Source organism: Schistocerca gregaria, chromosome X (assembly GCF_023897955.1).
Source record: "Schistocerca gregaria isolate iqSchGreg1 chromosome X, iqSchGreg1.2, whole genome shotgun sequence".
Classification (NCBI taxonomy): Eukaryota; Metazoa; Arthropoda; class Insecta; order Orthoptera; family Acrididae; genus Schistocerca; species Schistocerca gregaria.
The window spans coordinates 151,735,048-151,756,515 of record NC_064931.1 but is presented as its reverse complement, the minus strand read 5'-3'; the positions used below and the strand labels follow the sequence as shown (position 1 = coordinate 151,756,515).

Below are 21,468 nucleotides of genomic sequence, written 5' to 3'. Positions count from 1 at the left end.
TCCCTGCAGTCGCACTATCCTCTATGTCCTCGGTGGCTCAGGTGGATGGCATGTCTGCCATGCAAGCAGGAGATCCCAGGCTCGAGTCGCGGGCAGGGCACAGATTTGCACCTGTCCCCATTGATATATATCAACGCCCCTCAGCAGCTGAAGGTATGAATATAATTCTAATTTCGTTTTATACGGCTGCAGGTCGTCAATGGTGCCTCTTCTTTCGAACATGTCCGAAGGAACAGACACCATATACATATAAGTATATTGTAAGGTGTCAGGCAAATCCAACACCTTCCATGGAAATCCTGACATGATAAGCAAATCCAGTAGTATGTCACATAGCTCAGAATAAATCGTGACATTAAATTAACCAAAGTAATACGAGTAACGAGTGAGCAAATGGAATACCACAGACTAACACAAGAATGCCTAAATGCATGTCATACCTTCCCACAGTGAGACAGACGCAGTTCCGAGGGGAGAAACGAGAACAGAAGCCGAGAGCAGAACCGTGTTAAGCTAGAAGGCCCTACGATAAGGGACGGACTGGACACCCACGTCGCCAGCTAACCACTAGGACAACGCCAGCTGCAAGTTTTAGCGTGAGACGTTTTCGCGTCTCTGTTACGTCAAGGACTTTAAAAACATTGCCCCACCACGAAAAGTATAACGTTTCTCATTGGATAGCCAGAATTTTTGTACGCGGAGCTTAAGGTCAACATTGAGACCCTGATTGGTCAGATGAAAACGCAGCCAGATAATTTTTTTAAACCAACTTCGGTAAACTGTAGTAAGGAGAAGTTAGGTGCGAGTAGCTTCAGAGACGGCGAGGTGAGCGGAGCTGTGCTGTCCGCCGCCGCCCTACGAACACCGACAAGGTAATGATCGCACGCGATGCCGCATAACAGCGCATAAAGCTTCACTCAGAACTGCAGAATTCTCATCTGTTACACCCCCTTTTTGCGTAATACTAGTGTCGATCGTCAATTAAAGCTCATTGTGTTCACATTTGCCACTTGAAGTAAAAATCTGAAACGCGATGATTTTTCTGTTATATAGATATTGAGAAGCCACATCAGCCACTGTAATTTACGACAAGTTAGATAAGTAATTGAAGATAATTTATGGTCACTGTAGACCATTTTGATAGTTTTCTCTTTTGTGAAACTTAATTTAAACCTAGATTATAGATGTGATATGGTGTAGGTCAACCTTCGATCCATTGTAGAACTTGGAAACCTATTCAGGGAATATTCTTTCACATTTTTGTTGAACACAGTTGGTTTTTACCATCCTGTATTAAAACATTTCCTTTTATCAATAGTGCAATTTATGAACAATGTTTTGTGAGTAGAATAAAATTTCCAATGGTAAACTTAACTGCTTCTTCGACGTTATTTTACCAGCTAATTAAAAATAGGAATGCCTTGAATCCCTTCCACTAAATTTAGTTAGTATTAAGATTATTTTACAGGGAGTGCAATGGAGCTGACACTGAAATCATTAAGTATTTGGTTATATCATCGCTAGTCTCACTGAACTCTTCTGAACTCTACATGTCATGTGTGGTCTGACATCTCCTTACCAGCAACAGGCCCCAGGTTCAAACTAGTAAATTCCCTAAAAAACACGCTCAGAGCGTCGTTGCGCGATAGTGGTAAGGGAGACACGATATAGAACAGACACCATGCAGAACCTTAGAATATAATTAATGATCTGTGGTCCAGTTATTCAGCCCAGCTTTTCCTTGGTCTTCCTAAACATATTTTGCCTATCGGTTGGTATCCAATAGCTTGTTTTGATAGCCATTCATTGTCCACTTGAAAGACATGGTTTATCCAATTTTACAAGTGTTCTTCGACTTTTTCTACTGTTCAGAACCTCTCCAGTTCTCTTCTGATATCTTCAACGCGTATGTGATCCAATCTGCAATAACCATTGATAAGTTTTGGAAACATCATTTCTGTGGCTTCATTCCATTCACATCGTTGGACTTACGGATCCATCCTTTGTTGCCAAGAGACTACCCTGTATTGCAGAACTTCATCTAAGATTCAATATGATACGTTTTAGGCACTGCACTTCTGATTGCGCCGAATATCCGTGAGAAAGTAGTTAACGTTCTGTCCATGTCTCCATTGTATTCATATGTGCTATTGAAGCCAAGTGCCATCTAAGCATAATTTTAATCTTATAACTCCTTCCTCCCTACAAGCCACAACTTTGGTTTCAGTTTACGAGATTTTAAAGTTGTATGATTGTGTTTTAGTTTTTGAGATTTTGCAGTTGAAGGATGTTTGGCTGTTTTATGCATCAAATAGACTGCTTTCTGGAAGTTATCTTTCGAGGATTCAACAGAAATTTTTAAAAGCTCTATGTGTTGGATTTGAATACCAGGTGGAGATATGGCTTTCCGTTGTTTCATCTAGGTGACTAAGGTTGAGGACAGAAAGAAAATGTGACCAACAGCATTACTGATTATTACAAGCTTCATTTTGTCGGAATTACCTAAGAGAATGGAGATTTTTGAGAACTTGAACCAAATATTCCGCAAAGCGCTTACTGTAAAGTATTAACCACAACATACGTCCTTTCAACCTGTCCATTATCTTCGATTAGTCGATAGCGCTTACTGTAAAGTATTAACCACAACATACGTCCTTTGAACCTGTCCATTATCTTCGATTAGTCGATAGCGCTTACTGTAAAGTATTAACCACAACATACGTCCTTTCAACCTGTCCATTATCTTCGATTAGTCGATGGATGAAATGTGTGTTTGAAAACTAACTTCTTTTTTTGCTTTCAGCTGTTGTATGTTAAAAACAGCATCTATACATGGACGAAGTTTACTGAAATCGTTTCGTTTTTCTTCAAGGAAGTGTTGTGCTTTCATTCTAGCAGCACTGATCTATTGTAGTTAGGATATTTGGACGTATTTTATACCCAAGAGCTGTCATTATTGTTAAACAAGAAACTCGGCGTGCCAGATTACATTTTGCTGTCGCATTCTGTAGTTTACAAGACTCCACAACAGGCTTCAAATTTCATGTTGTTCTAGAATACGCCCAAACAAAACGCTGCGAAGAATATACAGTGTAGTGGCTAAAACTAATTAATGGAGCCGGTGGGGAGAAACAGTTATAGTGCCAATAGATTGTTAAGACAGCTATCTAACTGAGCGAGGTATATTATAGTCCATTCTGAAGTAACACGACTGAAGCAACTTAACAGCCGGTAATGAATGGAAAATACAGCCGTAACGTAAAAAAGAACAAGACAGAGGCGCAAAAAGAACTGGAGAGCAACAAGCTGTCTGAACCTTTCACCCCAGATGAAATATATGCAGCAATCATGGTATGCAAAAGCGGCAAGGCAGCTGGCCTCGATGATGTAAACATGGCGCCGTTGAACAGGTCAAGCCACCAGGAGGTGGGTGATAGGATTTATAAATAACCAGGTGGAGGGCTGTAAAGTTACAAAAGTACGTCGAAAAGCACGAGTCATGGTCGGTACTAAAAAATATCTGAAATAAAAAATTATACAAAAAGCAGCAGAACTTTTATTCTTTCCTGAGACTTGTGCAAGACAGATTGATTTTAGCATTATTTGTGTGACACAAAATCTTTACCTTTGACTGCTGTTTTACAGCGCTTTCGATTCACAGGTTTTTCTAAAATAATCAAAGAAAAAAAAGACACCGATGATGTACCGGCCTTCATAACTTCAGTCGTTGCATAATTCACCGAACACATGAGAAGAAACTAGGAGTGAGCGACTAAGTGGAAAAGAACAAGACAGAGACGCAAAAGCACATGAAGCCTGATAGTTCCAGTATTTCGTTAAATACCATACTTACCTTACAATTTAGGTACTTATTCTACAGTGATTTAAATTTGGAATTCTGTTTGAAACACAGCAGGAGTGACAAGAGAAACTGACGCAGCAGTCGGGTTCATCGCTTAGCAAACGATTGGCCTCGGAAGACACTTACATTTGCTTTTGGTATAGACATCCCCCCCCCCCCCCCTCCCAGTATAGGATCAGTATCACTGTATAAATGCCGGCCGCTGTGGCCGAGCTGTTCTAGGCGCTTCAGTCGGGAACCACACGACCGCTACGGTCGCAGGTTCGAATCCTGCCTCGGGCATGGATGTGTGTTATGTCCTTAGGTTAGTTAGGTTTAAGTAGTTCTCAGTTCTAGGGGACTGATGACCTCAGATGTTAGGTCCCATGGTGCACAGAGCCATTTGAACCATTTTTGAATTTCCCTAAGTCAAGTGTAGATATCCTTGAGAAGAGTTCCAGTACTGTCAAAATGCTAGAGCAGGCGTTTATGGTGTGGCATGAACACTAGACGGTTTTCCGTTATACAGGATGTTTCAAAGTGTACGGCATCTGTTAATAATCAAGTGTACTCGTCTATGTACCTGACTATATGCAAGCACGTTTAAACACACGTTGGTACTTACCATGTGCAACAGCTCAATCTGTCACTACTTTGAAGATATTCTGCTGTTGCTCAACCAATAAACAACCGCTGTATGCCACTAACACCCGGTTCCTATCCTTAGATATGGGATAAAAAAAGTAAATCATGGATACGTTTACTCAAATAGCGACAGACGTTGCCGCAGTATCTGAAAAGAATAACAAAAGAGTTCGGTAGCCTCATTTTCGGCGTTCTGCAGCGTTACTTACCATACATTTACAAAATTGACCCTGTTATACAACAGTGACACTACACAGACATCTTACTTAGCTAGAAATAAGTTAAAAATCGCCACTAGCTATTTGTTATTACTTCAGAAAGACATGAAATGGGAACATTAATCATTAATGAAAATGGAAATTTCTGATAAACTTCTCATTCATTAATTATATTATCTTGAAACTCTTACACTTGGTCAGCGTTTGCATAGAAAAACAGTAATATCAGAAATTGAGTCAGTCTTGATGCAAAACACCTTGTTATTCGTTTATTTCTTTATTATCCCAAACTAGTTTCGGCGACAAATATCACCATCATCGGTGAGGTTTTTTAATCTAAAACATGAAGAAAATGGCATAGTGGTACAAACACAGTAAAAAATTATTACATTTTTACAATTCGTCTTTTGAAATATAGTTTTATATTGATGCTTTCATACTACCTTATTTATAGTATGTTACAGCATGTTTTAAGCAATTATTGGCGCTGTTTGCGACATATTTCCTGTGCTCTTTTTTTTGGTGCCGTCTTTTTACTTAGCGAACATCATGCCATCTGCAACCATGTGAGCGGCTGTTAGTAAACAAATACTAAAAGGTGAACTTCGTACGTCAGCAGTATATACTTGGGGTTGTGTTAGTGTTGCGGAAACTTTTATTTGGTGTGTACTGAGCTGTTGCTTAGATATTCGTGTACTCATGTTCGTTGGATGGTATGTGGCTGTTTTTCTGTGTATAAAAACAACGTTTTTTCTTCAGAACGTGTTGCATACATGCCCCTTAGCAATGTTGTGTGTTTCTGAGAGTTTTTGAATCAAGTTGACGTTTGCTGCAAACGTTTTCCACAACTGTGAAAGAAGGAACATTGAAGTTTGTACCAAGCGTCAGCTCTTTCAGCAGCGGTAGAACCCTTACTATGCATAACACTTCTTAATACGCCTTTGTCGCTACAGTTACTACAAAGCAACCTCTTTCAGCCACTTTATGTAGTTATCTTCAGGCCTTATAATACTTACAACAGAGACTCGGCACATTTTTATAATCACAAATTGCAGTCCAACAAAATGCAAGGTAACGTGTGATTAAACAAATGTACCGTAACGAGTTGCTGCTGTAACTGCGGTATGGCCTGCAGATGACTGAATAAAGCTGTTGATACCAGCTGTTTTGTAGTAATTGAAACGATCTAGACATATTAAGAATTTTCGAACATCATACGGCGATCGCGAACTGCTTAATTTAGCCATCTCCATTTCCATGGTATTCTTATCTGCCAATAAAATAGTTTGGAGCCATTAAATTAGTGAAAATCTGGACAGCTCATTATACTTGACGGGCAAAATATTTCAAAGGCACCGCACGTAAAACTGGACATGTACTGAAGATATAGTATGCACTCAGCGTGGTGTTACGACAGGATAACACTAAATCTAACATTTGTCAAACATAAGAGGACTTGAAAAAAATTAGCGTCCTGCTCAACAACCAGTGTTATCAGTCGTCAATATAATCACAACTTTCTCCGTTGAAAACCCATCCGATCGCACTCTTATATGCTTTACTTGAGCAAGAACTATGGGTAATATTGCCCTACACAGAGCTATATCACTGCTACAGCTATAAATGTTTTGAATTAGGGGAGAGTGTTGTACATGGAGGATAGTGAACCTGGGAACTCACAGTATCTTTTGATCGGTAGTTTGATTTAGAGAGTGATTTTGGAATTACACAAAGGAATGTGCAGTAGAGACCACCGTAAGCAGTTATCGTCATTTTCTGCAGTTTTTATTGTTATTAGACGTGAAGTTGTGATTTGCGCAGCATTTGTAAATACACTACTGGCTATCAAAATAGCTACACCACGAAGATGACGTGCTACAGACGCGAAATTTAACCGACAGGAACAAGATGCTGTGATATGAAAATGATTAGCTTTGCAGAGCATGAACACAAGGTTGGAGTCGGTGGCGATACCTACAACGTGCTGACATGAGGAAAGTTTCCAAGCGATTTTTCATACACAAACAGCAGTTGACCGGCGTTGCCTGGTGAAACGTTGTAGTGGTGCATCGTGTAATGAGGAGAAATGCGTACCATCACATTTACGACTTTGATAAAGGTCGGATTGCAGCCCATCGCGATTGCGGTTTATTGTATCGCAACATTGCTGATCGCGTTCGTCGAGATCCAATGTCTCTTTGCAGAATGTGGAATCGGTGGGTTCAGGAGGGTAATACGGAACGCCGTGCTGGATCGCAACGGCCTCGTATCACTAGCAGTCGAGATGACAGGCATCTTATCCGCGCGGCTGTAACGGATCGTGCAGCCACGTCTCGAGCCCTGAGTCAACAGATGGTGACGTTTGCAACACAACAACCATCTGCATGAACAATTCAACGACGTTTGCAGCAGCATGGACTAACAGCTCGGAGACCATGGCTGCGGTTACCATTGACGCTGCATCAGAGTCAGGAGCACCTCCGATGGGGCACTCAACGACGAACTTGGGTGCACGAATGGGAAAACGTCATTTTTTCGGACGAATCCAGGTTCTGTTTACAGCATCATGATGCTCAAAAATGGCTCTGAGCACTATGGGACTTAACATCTATGGTCACCAGTCCCCTAGAACTTAGAACTACTTAAAACGTAACTAACCTAAGGACCGCAAACAACACCCAGTCATCACGAGGCAGAGAAAATCCCTGAACCCGCCGGGAATCGAAACCGGGAACCCGGGCGTGGGAAGCGAGAACGCTACAGCATCATGATGGTCGCATCAATGTTTGGCGACATCGCGGTGAACGCACATTGTAGGCGTGAACTCGTCATCGCCGTACTGGCGTATCTCCCGGCGTGATGGTATGGGGTGCCATTGGTTACACGTCTCGGTCACCTCTTCTTCGCATTGACGTCACTTTGAACAGTGGACGTTACATTTCAGATGTGTTACGACCCGTGGCTCTACCCTTCATTCGATCCCTGCGAAACCCTATATTTCAGCAGCATAATGCTCGACCGCATGTTGAAGGTCCTGTGCGGGCCTTTCTGGATACAGGAAATGCTCGACTGCTGCCGTGACCAGCACATTCTCCAGATCTCTCATCAACTGAAAACGTCTGGACAATGGTGGCCGAGCAATTGGCTCGTCACAATACGCCAGTCACTACTCTTGATAAACTGTGGTATCGTGTTGAAGCTACATGGGCATCTGTACCCGTACACGCCATCCAAGCTCTGTTTGACTCAATGCCCAGCCGTATCAAGGCCGTTATTACGGCCAGAGGTGGTTTTCTGGGTACAGATTTCTCAGGATCTATGCACCCAAATTGCGTGAAAACATAATCACGTGTCAGTTCTAGTATAATATATTTGTAACATGAATACCCGTTTATCATATGCATTTCGTGTTGCTGTAGCAATTTTAATGGCCAGTAGTGTATATAGAAACTCATTGAAAATACAGCTGATACTTGAAAATTATATCCAGGACAGCACAACGTTAGCGGATTCCCTGTTGTTGTTGTGGTCTTCAGTCGTGAGACTGGTTTGATGCAGCTCTCCATGCTAATCTATCCTGTGCAAGCTCCTTCATCTCCCAGTACCTACTGCCACCTACATCCTTCTGAATCTGCTTAGTGTATTCATCTCTTGGTCTCCCTCTACGATTGTTACCCTCCACGCTGCCCTCCAATGCTAAATTTGTGATCCCTTGATGCCTCAGGACATGTCCTACCAGCCGATCCCTTCTTCTAGTCAAGTTGTGCAACAAACTTCTCTTCTCCCCAATCCTATTCAATACCTCCTCGTTAGTTACGTGATCTATCCATCTAATCTTCAGCATTCTTCTGTAGCACCACATTTCGAAAGCTTCTATTCTCTTCTTGTCCAAACTAGTTATCGTCCATGTTTCACTTCCGTACATGGCTACACTCCAAACAAATATTTTCAGAAATGACTTCCTGACACTTAAATCTATATTCGATGTTAACAAATTTCTCTTCTTCAGAAACGCTTTCCTTGCCATTGCCAGTCTACATTTTATATCCTCTCTACTTCGACCATCATCAGTTATTTTGCTCCCCAAATAGCAAAACTCTTTTAGTACTTCAAATGTCTCATTTCCTAATCTAATTCCCTCAGCATCACCCGACTTAATTCGACTACATTCTATTATCCTCGTTTTGGATTTGTTGATGATCATCTTATATCCTCCTTTCAACACGCTGTCCATTCTGTTCAACTGCTCTTCCAAGTCCTTTGCTGTCTCTGGCAGAATTGCAGTGTCATCGGCGAACTTCAAATTTTTTATTTCTTCTCCATGGATTTTAATACCTACTCCGAATTTTTCTTCTGTTTCCTTTACTGCTTGCTCAATATACAGATTGAATAACATCGGGGAGGGGCAACAACCCTGTCTCACTCCCTTCCCAACAACTGCTTCCCTTTCATGCCCCTCGACTCTTATAACTGCCATCTGGATTCCGTGCAAATTGTAAATAGCCTTTCGCTCCCTGTATTTTACCCCTGCCACCTGTAGTATTTGAAAGAGAGTATTCCAGTCAACATTGTCAGAAGCTTTCTCTAAGTTTACAAATGCTAGAAACGTAGGTTTGCCTTTCCTTAAACTTTCTTCTAAGATAAGTTGTAAGGTCACTATTGTCTCACGTGTTCCAACATCTTCCCCGAGGTCGGCTTCCACCAGTTTTTCCATTCGTCTGTAAATAATTCGTGTTAGTATTTTGCAGCCGTGACTTGTTAAACTGATAGTTCGATAATTTTCACAACTGTCAACACCTGCGTTCTTTGGGATTGGAATTATTATATTCTTCTTGAAGTCTGAGGGTATTTCGCCTGTCTCATACATCTTGCTCACCAGAGGGTAGAGTTTTGTCAGGGCTGGCTCTCCCAAGGCCGTCAGTAGTTCTAATGGAATGTTGTCTACTCGCGGGGACTTGTTTCGACTCAGGTCTTTCAGTGCTCTGTCAAACTCTTCACGCAGTATCGTATCTCCCATTTCATCTTAATCTACATCCTCTTCCATTTCCATAATATTGTCCTCAAGCACATCGCCCTTGTATAGACCCTCTATATACTCCTTCCACCTTTCTGCTTTCCCCTCTTTGCTTAGAACTTGGTTTCCATCTGAGCTCTTGATATTCATACAAGTGGCTCTGTTATCTCCAAAGGTCTCTTTAATTTTCCTGTAGGCTGTATCTATCTTACCCCCTAGTGAGATAAGCCTCCACATTCTTTGTCCTCTAGCCATGCCTGCTTAGCCATTTTGCACTTCCTGTCGATCTCATTTTTGAGGCGTTTGTATTCCTTTTTGCCTGCTTCATTTAATGCATTTTCATATTTTCTCCTTTCATCAATTAAATTTAATATTTCTTCTGTTACCCAAGGATTTCTACTAGCCCTCGTCTTTTTACCTACTTGATCCTCTGCTGCCTTCACTACGTCATCCCTGAGAGCTACCCATTCGTCTTCTACTGTATTTCTTTCCCCTATTCCTGTCAATTGTTCCCTTATGCTCTCCCTGAAACTCTGTACAACGTCTGGTTTAGTCAGTTTACCCAGGTCCCGTCTCCTTAAATTCCCACCTTTTGCAATTTCTTCAGTTTTAATCTACAATTCATAACCAATAGATTGTGGTCAGAGTCCACATCTACCCCTGGAAATGTCTTACAATTTAAAACCTGGCTCCTAAATCTCTGTCTTACCATTATATAATCTATCTGATACCTTTTAGTATCCCCAGGATTCTTCAATGTATTCCCTAACGACAAAAAAAGAATCGCTCAAAGTTACATCCAGCAGGCGTAGTTACATAACAAATTTAAGAATACTAACGGAGCGCAGAATATTTGCGTACCCTTTGCTAAGAAATGAAAAGAATTAACTGTAATATCAATTTAAAGTAAGTTAACCAAATCTGCATCTACATAAGTACTCCGCAAGCCACTTTACGGTGCGTGGCGGAGGGTACCCTTACCACTACTTATCATTTCCTTTCCTGTTCCACACACAAATAGAGTGAGGTAAAATTAACTGTCTGTATGTCTCCATATGAGCCCTAATTTACCGTATCTTATCTTGGTGGTCCTTAAGCGTAATGTATGCTGGCTGCAGTAGAATCGTTCAGCGGTCAGCATTAACCGCTGGTTCTCTAAATTTTCTCAATAGTGTTTCTCGAAAAGAGCGTCGCCTTTCCTCCAGAGATCCCTATTTGAGTTCCTGAAGCATCTCTGTAACATTTACGTTTGGTTCGAACCTACTGGTAACAAATCTAGTAGACCGCTTTCTGTCCAGTCTGATAAGGGTCCAATTCAGTGGTGCAGTAGTCAAGAAATGTTCGCACCAACTTCCTACATGTTGTCTTTTTTACAGGCGAACCACCCTTTCCTAAAATTCCCCGAACAAACTGAAGTGAATATTCGCCTTCCCTACGCAGTTCTTACATGCTCGTTCCACCTCATATCGCTTTGCATCAAAAGGAGTTTTGCATCACTCTGGTTCCCAGAACTGCTGAAGAGGGGCGTTGACTGTGGACATTTTATCACAGACACACTCCCTTCGACTGTTCAGAGATGTCACTAAGCCCGCCTAAAGATGTAAACAACCATGCTCGAATAGCGCCTATTAGACAGAGGGGGTCCGACAGCCGATCAGTTCCAGTCATTCCACCAGGAAGGAGGTACACGGCTCGTGTTGTCTGTAGTTCAACTAGACGGTGAGTATCGCGGTTCGCTCGCTTCTGCATTGTTACTTTGTGCCAGAAAGGCCTCTCAGCTAGGGAAGTGTCCAGGCGTCTCGGAGTGAACCAAGCGATGTTGTTCAGACATGGAGGAGACACAGAGAGACAGGAACTGTCGATGACATGCCTCGCTCAGGTTGTTCAATGGTTACTACTGCAGTGGATGACCGCTACGTACGGATTATGGCTCGGAGGAACACTGACAGCAACGCCACCATGTTAAATAATGCTTTTCGTATAGCCACAGGACGTCGTGTTACGACTGAAACTGTGCGTAATGGGCTGCATGATGCGCAACGTCACTCCCTACGTCCATGGCGAGGTCCATCTTTGTAACCACGTCACCATGCGGCGCGGAACACATGGGCCCAACGACATGCCGAATGGACCGCTCAGGATTGACATCACGTTCTCTTCACCGATGAGTGTCGCATATGCCTTCAACCATACAATCGTTGGAGACGTGTTTGGAGGCAACACTGTCTAGCGAGTGCAGCAAAGTGGAGGTTCCCTGCTGTTTTGAGGTGACATTATGTGGGGCCGATGAACGCCGCTGGTGGTCTTGGAAGGCGCCGTAACGCCTGTACGATACGTGAATGCCATCCTCCGACCGATAGTGCAACCATATCGGCAGCATATTTGCGAGGCATTCATCTTCAAAGACAACAATTCGCGCCCCATCGTGCACATCTTGTGAATGACGTCCTTCAGGATAACGACATCTCTCGACTAGCGTGGCCAGCATATTCTCAGACATGAACCCTATCTAACATGCCTGGGACAGATTGAAAAGGGTTGTCTATGGACGACGTGACCCACAAACCACTCTGAGGGATCTACGCCAAATCGCCGTTGAGGAGTGGGAAAATCTGGACCAACAGTGCCTTGATGAAATTGTGGATAGTATGCCATGACGAATAGAGAGGCATGCATCAATGCAATAGGACGTGTTACTGGGTATTAGAGGTACCAGTGTGTACAGCTATCTGGACCACCATCTCTGAAGGTCTCGCTGTATGGTGGCACAACATGCATTGTGTTGTTTTCATGAGCAATATAAAGGGCGGAAATGATGATTATGTTGAACTCTGTTCCAATATTCTGTACAGATTCCGGAACTCTCGGAACCGAGGTGATGCAAAACTTTTTTTGATGTGTGTATTTAAGCGACCTGCGTCAAACAGGGCACCAGTAATACTGTACTGGAACATTTCAGGTGTGATCTTCCTACCCATGCTCATTAACTTACAGTATTCCACATTTAGGACTAGCCGCTATTTACCACACCAACTGAACGTTTTGTCTAAGTCGTCTTCTATCTTCCTACAGTCACACAACCTCGACACCTTACCGTACACCACGGCATCATCAGCAAACAACCGCAGATTGCTGCCACCTTGTCCGCCAAATCATTTATATATCAAGAGGACAACAGTGGTCCTCTCACGCTCACCTGGGGTACTTCTGATGATACCCTTGTCTCTGATGAACACTCACCGTCGAGGACAACATACTGGGCTCTATTATTTAAGAATTCTTCGAGTCACTCACATATCTGTGGATTTATTCCACATGCTCGTACCTACATTAACAACCTGCAATGGGGCACCGTGTCAAATGCCTTCCGGAACTCTAGAAATGTGGAATATTCCTGTTATCCTTCATCCATAGCTGTCAGTTTATCATGTGAGAAAAGGGCAAGCTGAGTTTTGCTCGAGCGATGCCTAAAACCATGCTGATTCGTGCACATAAGCTTCTCGGTCTCAAGAATGTTTATTATATTCGAACTTAGAATATGTTCAAAGATTTTGCACCAAACGGAAGTTAGGGATATTGGTCTGTAATTTTACAGGTCCGTTCTTTTACCTTTTTATGCACTGTAATTACCTGCTCTTCCTTCCAGTCGCTTGGGACTTTGCGCTTGGCAAGAGATTCACGATAAATGCAAGCTAGGTAAGGGGCCAATGCCTTAGAGTACGCTTTGTAAAATCGAACTGGGATTCCATACGGACCTGGTGATTTATATGCTTTCACGGTCTTTCAGTCGTTTCTCTACGCCAGGTATGCTTATTACCAAATTGTGCATACGGCGGTCTGTCCGGTGGTCAGCTGACGGTATGTTTGTACGATTCTCCTGCGTGAACGATTTCTTGAACGTGAAATTTAAAACTTCAGCTTTCGTTTTGCCATCTTCAAATGCCACACCAGACTGTTCAACAAGGGCCTGAATGGGTTTATTAGACCAGCTTAGCTATTTAACGTACGACCAAAATTTTCTCGGGTTCTCTGCTAGATCTTTTTCTAAGGTGTGACCATGGTAGCTGTTGTATGCTTCACGCATAGGTCTTTTCACAAACGTACGAATCTCTACTGACCTTCGCTTGTCGTCATTTATGAGTCCCTTTTGAACCGAGGGTGCAACAGCTTCTGCTTGCTCAGCGTCCGTCGAATTTCGCTATTAATCCGTGGTGGGTCTTTTTCATCCTTACCCAGTTACTAGGCACATAACTCTCCAGTACACGATTTACAGTCTGGTAAAATTTTGCCCATAATTCCTCTACATCCATCTTTGTGGAACTAAGTGATGCCAGTTCCTTCGGAATACCTTTGTACAAGATACAAGACGAACACTTCAAGGAAGTGTCCAGCACTTACCAGCAGCAACGGAACAGTGCCCAAAGTTCCCTAGCTGGAGGGTATCCACCCAACAGTCAGGGGAGGAGAAGTTCCCGCTACCAGCAGCGCTCTGTATCGTGCAAAACCCGGACCTCTGCCCCATGTCACCGACTGGCTACTCTGGTTCCAGCTCTACCTATCTACAAGCTAAGTTGGCACTACAATTACACCATTGTTTGGAAATTCTAAACGCACTGGAGGGAACTTCAAAACACATCCATTACCACGTTTACTACCTCACAAAGGACAAAGTGAGAAACAAAACCGACTCTACGAGGCGACATAAATAAACACGGTTGCTCTTCCCTTTTCCAGATACATGTTCTGCGACAGAGTGAAATACCAGGAAAACTTCTGGCAGCATTCCAGGGCGCCAGCCACACTTAACACTTACGAAAAGATTTCTGTCGACCCGTTTCAAGAATAATAATACCATGGTAAGTAATTTTCAATGACGATCCCTTTCCATTTTTCAGAAACCTTCGTCACACCTGATACTAAATGTCTTTCGTACCGAGCGCGGTGGCGCAGTGGTTAGCACACTGGACTCGCATTCGGGACGACGACGGTTCAAACCCGTCTCCGGTCATCCTGATTTAGGTTTTCCGTGATTTTCCTAAATCGTTTCAAACAAATGCCGGGATGGTTCCTTTGAAAGGGCACGGCCGATATCGATCCCTAATCCGAGCTTGTGCTCCGTCTCTAATGACCTCGTTGTCGACGGTACGTTAAACGCTAATCTCCCCCTCCTCCTCTATCTCTTTCGCGACATGCCGTCGAAAGTTGTGCAATCTTAAAGTATAGGAGAGAACAAATAAAATATTTAGGTTTCTATTTTACGAAAATGTACCAGTATTAGCTTATTTTGCAATGTTTGGTAAGAAGATTACATTAAAACGGATCGATTTCTAAAGTATGAATATTACTTCTTCCTCATCCTTTCCCTTTTTAGTTCACAGTGAATAGAAACTCGTCTAATCAAATGGCTCATTGTTTGTGTGCTATTAAATACTTGCATTTGTTGCTCAGACCAGGATACCAGTACGAAATAAAACTACTGATTTTCTTCCAGACAAGATCAGAATGGTCCGTTGATTCGACAATAAACTCTCGTAATGGAGAGATTTATTAACATGAATATTATCGTAACTGCGACGGGATTTCCTTCTGTTGTATGAATGGGAACCATGTTTTTGTTAGTATAAATGTAAGTTAATGCCTTTCTGAAATTTAACTTTTATCTGTCTATGGGACCATCTACTTGTTGATATTCCGTCACCAAATTTATTCCTGTATAATCTTTCTGACTTCATTCAATGTGTTCGTAATACCCATGGGAGCGAATCATAACGTCTCCGCCATAAATGAATCACGTTGCTTGTTGCTCACTGACCGTCGTCTTCACTCGTTTGCTCACTCACCAAATAGCAGGAAAATCTATGAAGTGTTGCGGCTGGCACTAAACGGCTGTATTACTTTAGGAAAAAGTGCACTTTTGTTTGGACGTAGTGCTCTTAAGGACATTGTAATTTCTCCCATCTTTCTCCACGAAGTAGAATACATCTCTGAAGTGCGATCCTGGGAGGTCTGCAGAATACACAAATGCGGCAGCAACAATGACTTCATTGGAATACAAATTTTTTCTGTCGACACACACTTTTGAAGGCTCCATTATCCTCAGTCAGTCCATAAAATAAGAAACTTTTACGATTTCTTTTGGAAAACCTAAGGAAGCAATAAACGTAAATATTTGTGCACATCCTGCTTTTTTTTTACGAAATTCGGTCATCATGAAGACCCCCATCCAAGCATTTAAAGTTTATCTGTCCAAAAGGAGGTGTGTCCATGACGGAAGCGACACAGCCGGCAAATCTATCTGAAATTATGGAAACTAACGATTTTCTTAATCTATAGAATATTGTGCACTGAGTAATACCGCAAATTTTTTAAGCTTGACAAAATAATAAAATGGAGGACGCTTAAAAGAAAGGTGTAGTTTTGTCATGTTTTTTTTTTGCAAAAACTAATGATTAAATTAAATTTAAAAAATTACCTTGTTACTCCTTATGGACATACCCGAGGAGCAATTCAGCCAATTTTCAGAAAGATATCTTTATTAAAGTTTCCGAAATCCATTCCTTCAGTTTGAAATACTCATTTTTTTTTTAAATTTTAATGTGTTCATTAGTTTTTCTTAGGGTTTCAGATGAAATTTGCAGAATTCAGGATTTCCGCCATGGACACACCTGACTTTGTAAAAAGCAATGATAACCGAATTTATTACAAAATCAGAACATGTTGTTCAAGAATCAATAACTAATGTACAAAAAGATTTACGTCGACTGATTCACTATTTTCTCCTAAAAAGTCGTATAGATCTCTTATATTATAGGGTGACTGAGAAGAATCTGGCCGGCCGGTATGGCCGAGCGGTTCTAGGCGCTACAGTCTGTAACCGCGCGAGCGCTACGGTCGCAGGTTCGAATCCTACCTCGGGCATGGGTGTGTTTGATGTCCTTAGGTTAGTTATGTTCAAGTAGTTCTAAGTTCTAGGGGACTGATGACCTCAGACGTTAAGTCCCATAGTACTCAGAGCCATTCTTCTTTTAGAAGAATCTACCCTTAAGGGGGGAATAGGTAATAAGAAAACTAAGAGGTGCTCAGCTAACAATTCACAGATGGAAGTTTGAATTTCAAGGAGAGACATGAAAGAAAGTAAATTGATCACGGGACCGATTGGAGTGGAAGACGTAGTTGTGACTTTAATAGAAATGAAATGGAGGTGAACAGGGCAAGTCGCCAAGCGGCTCGACGGTAGATGGACCAAGGAAGTCCTCTGCTGGATTTCGAGAGATCAGAAAAGCGTGAAACGACTATGTTGTGTAGATTAGTTAAACGACACACAAGAGCAACATGAATGAGTATTGCTGAAAACCGTGTTATGCGAAGTGTACACACACGGGTAGCTGCGCGAACCAACATGACTTCCAGGATGAGGAGATATGACGTCCCCACATAGAATCCTGCCGGCTGGTTAACGACGAGGGGCTGCTGTGCCTACCAGCCTGGATCCTGGATGAGGTTTTTAGACGATTCCCCTCTTCTCATATGGTGAATACTGGGCTGGTTCCAATGTTCTGCCTCAGATACACACTGCGCAAACATTGCGAATACTTTCTCACTTAGGCACGCAGAATTTACTCTGTACGTAAACAGACAGGGTGCACTGCTTCGATCTTGGGTGGAAGAGGGGGGGGGGGGGGATGAAGAGAATAGGAAACCAATGATCTTAGCTGTTTGTTCTCCATAAACACTTACTCATCTTCAGAACCCAAAGCATACAGGATTCCTTTATCCAGCGCTGGTATCAAGTTGTGATCGTTGATAACTGATGCTGACGTGGAAGCCAAGCAATGTCAAATATAATCGAAAGAGCAGAAGTTCCAACAATTCCTACTTCTAATCCCTCAATTGCACTAGTGTAGAAGCAACTTCTCGGGCAGCTGCATTGCCCAAAGTTTTTCATTCCGTTGCGTTGCAGGCAACTTAAGATTTTTTTTTTTTGTACAGATTGTCCAAGAAGGCGTTTGCTTAGGCGGCTACTTTTTGTCCACTGAGGGGTAATCAACAATAAAAAGCCCTTTTGCATTTTATAAAACGCTGATGGTAGCTTTTCCGGTATAAAAAGCTTTGTAAAGAAAACTATCCCGTAGATACCACTGACACTCGATCTGAGAGATCGCGCAACATGTACCCACAAAATTGAAATATAATTATCGCTGATATAAACTTGATCTGTGTTCCAAGAAGGAAACTTTCACTTTGCCTCTGGACGTATTACTGATCGTGGCCCTAGTTATGCAGAAGGAACTGTCGGTCTGGTTTCACCTTAAGGCCACCGCTTCTAGTGTTACATCCACAGAGGTAAAGAGAGATATTAATTTTGAATCCTTCAGTTTTGCATATCGTGTTTTGTGTTTCAAGACGAATGAGTGATGGCAGTTACCTCTTTACATTCCGTTAGTACTGAAGTAAATTCGGATATTCTACATTACTCGCTATGATTCTACATTTACGAAATGTAATTTTTTCGGGTGAACATTAAAGACACATCTTTGCGAAGCAGAGGTCACTCTTGTGCTCATTGACACCTCAGCAGAGAGGTGTTTTGGTGGTTGAGCAAAGTAGATGATGGAAGCTGACGATTTTTTCGTCTGATCTTAAATCGTTTTGGGTGGAATTAATTTTTTTAATATAGCCCCTTTTCACTAAGTAGGTATAACAGAGCCAGTTTCATTATCTCTTGTTTTCTTGCTGGATCTTAGACTTTTCTTTCTGAGACCAAATAACGACACGTACTATCGCTCTGGTCATTGGAATTATATCCCACGACACGTTTCACACTGTCTAGCACAGTCGTTAGCCATTCACAAAATGCTTCGAGTTAGACTCCCTGTTGGATGAAGTATTGGGCCCAAATGGCCCTGAGCACTATGGAACTTAACCTCTGAGGCCATCAGTCCCCTAGAACTTAGAACTACTTAAACGTAACTAATCTAAGGACATCACACACACATGCTCAAGGCAGGATTCGAACCTGCGACCGTAGCAGTCGCGTGGTTCCAGACTGTAGCGCCTAGAACCGCTCGGCCACCACGACCGGTGGATGAAGTATTGTTATGAAGCTTATGCGCTCAGTAAATCAGTGAGGGCAAAGCAAGTCGCCTGTGACACGGACTGATACGGTGCAGCGAAATGTGCAGGCTCGTTATAATTACACTTCCGCTACTTTGGAGGGCTCCCATAACAAACGAGTAATTGTAGGACAATGAAACTTTGTGGAAGCATTTTCAAGGACATGTGGAAGAGAAATACCGAATCAATTGTTGAAAGAAACACAATTTAATTTCCACATGAGAGAGTAACATTTGTTAATTGAGGACCATGCCTACATTCCAGGTTACAAAGGTTGTTCAATGTGACGAACATCTGCATGCGCGACAGCCTGGAGCGACACTAGAGGTCGCTCTACTGCTGCCCGAAAGAATGGTGAACCATGCAATGTTTAGCTGTCGAGACCCAGCCCGTATACTACTTGAAGATCGCACATTGCGTCCAGCATCCTCAACCAACCCCTCCCCCCCCCCCCCCCCCCCCGCCCACCAGCAGGAGCGATTCCAAATCGAATTTCAGAATATTAAAATGATGGAGCTCACCAATCAGTAGTCCTTTCCTTTCAGGTTTTATTAGGCAAACATAGCATTGCATGGTTCTCATATCTCCTGACCTGACAGCGTATGATTTTTTCTTGTCGGGCCACCTTAACAGCACGGTTTACCGTACTCGACCTGCAAACATCAAAGAACTTAAAGCAAGGATATGAGAGAAAATCTTCAGGATTCCTACTGAAATGTTAGGTCGAGTCGCGCATAACGTTCATACGTTCCTATCAGGCTGCAGGAATGTATACGCCGAGGGGGAGCTTATAGGCAGGGTGTAATACTGAAGAAATAAAAAGGCTTATGACATTCAATAATGGCATACTCTGTGCTACACACTGACATAAATAAATATGGGCAAACTAATTGAGCTCATCCATTAATCTCCATTCCAAAATTTCCCGTTCTTTTGAGTTACCCTGGCAACGGCCTTGCCGCAGTGGGCACACCGGTTGCCGTGAGATCACCGAAGTTAAGCGCTGTCGGACGTGGTCAGCACTTGGATGGGTGACCATCCAGGCCACCGTGTGCTGTTGCCATATTGCACTCAGCCTCGTGATGCCAATTGAGGAGTTGCCTCACTGAATAGTAGCGGCTTCGGTCAAGAATACCATCATTACAACCGGGAGAGCAGTGTGCTGATCCCACGCCCCTCCTTATCTGCATTCTCCTCTGAGGATGACACGGCGGTCGGATGGTCCCGATGGGTCACTTGTGGCCTGTAGACGGAGTGAGTGGTTTGAGCCACCCTGTACTACTTGCAGCGTCTCATTTCCACAGTATCGCTTCAATTAATTATACTATATTTCATTACCCTTACGTTTCTTTTGTTCATGCTCAACTTATAACTCTATTCAAGACCCTACCAATTCCGTTCAAATGCTCTTCCAAGTTCTTTATCGCCTCTGACAGAATTACGATGGCAATGGCAAACACCGAAGTTTTTATTTATGCACTCTGAACTTTGATTTCCTTTCTAAATTTCTTCTTGTTTTCGTTTAACTCTTGTTCCACAGATTGAATAATATCGAGGTTACACTACAAACCAATCTCAGTCCTGTTTCAACCACTGCTATCCTTCATGTCTTCCGACTCTTTAAATTGCGGTCTAGCTTCTGTACAAGTTGCAGATAACCTTAAGCTCCCTGTATTCTTTTCCTGATAGTTTCAGAATTTTAAAGAGTGTATTCAGCCAACATCGTCAAAAGCTTTCTCTACATACAAATACCATAAACCTAAGTTTACCTTTCCTCAGTCTAAGTCAAGCCGAGGTTCAGTATTGCCTCGCGGCTTCCTGCGTATCTCCACAACCCAAACTGGTCTTCCCCGAGGTTTACGTCTGCCAGACGTTCTATTCTTCTGTAAATAATTCAGGGTATTATTTTGCAACCATGACTTGGTTAACTGACTTATTTAATATTCGCACCTGTCAGCACCTGCATCATTTGAAAATGTGATAATTATATTTTTATTCAAGAATGACAATATTTTACGTTTCTCGTATATTGCGCATACCAGATGAAATAGTTTCGCTATCATAAGGTCTCTCAAGTCCCTCGATAATTCTGAAGCAACGTCGCTTTCCGTATGCCTTATTTCTACTTAGGTCTTCCAGTGCTCTATCGAGTTCTCCTATTAATACCACATCTGCCATCTCATCTTCGTCTCTTTCCTCCTCCAATTCCATCATATTGTCTTCAAGTTCGTTTCTCTTATATAGATAGCCCTTCTATATATTCCACCCAACTTTCAGATTTCTCTTCTTTGCTGATTGATGGTTTTTCATCTGAGCTCTTGATGTTCAAACTGGCAGTTCCCTTTCTTTCCAAAGGCTTTATTTTATTAGTATTTTGCTATAGGCAGAATCCATCTTTCCGATGATCATTGCATTTCTCCAACTGTCATCCTGATTTTCCACTTTGCATTTACAATAAATTTCATTTTTTAGAAGTATGTATTTCCTTTAGCCTACTTCTTCTGTTGTATTTTTGCATTTTCTCTTTCGTCAGTTACATTCAGTACCTGAAATGTCATTCAAGGATTTCTACTATATTGCGTTGGTTTACTTATGTAGTTGGGTGGTAACGTGCTCGCCTCCCATGCAAGCGGGCC

At 42.3% G+C, this 21,468-nt stretch overlaps 1 pseudogene; it reads left to right on the top strand.

Moving 5' to 3' along the window:
• The first annotated feature begins 19,777 nt into the window (after nucleotides 1-19,777).
• LOC126299945 (5S ribosomal RNA) lies at nucleotides 19,778-19,895 on the top strand (annotated as a pseudogene).
• Nucleotides 19,896-21,468: the final 1,573 nt, after the last annotated feature.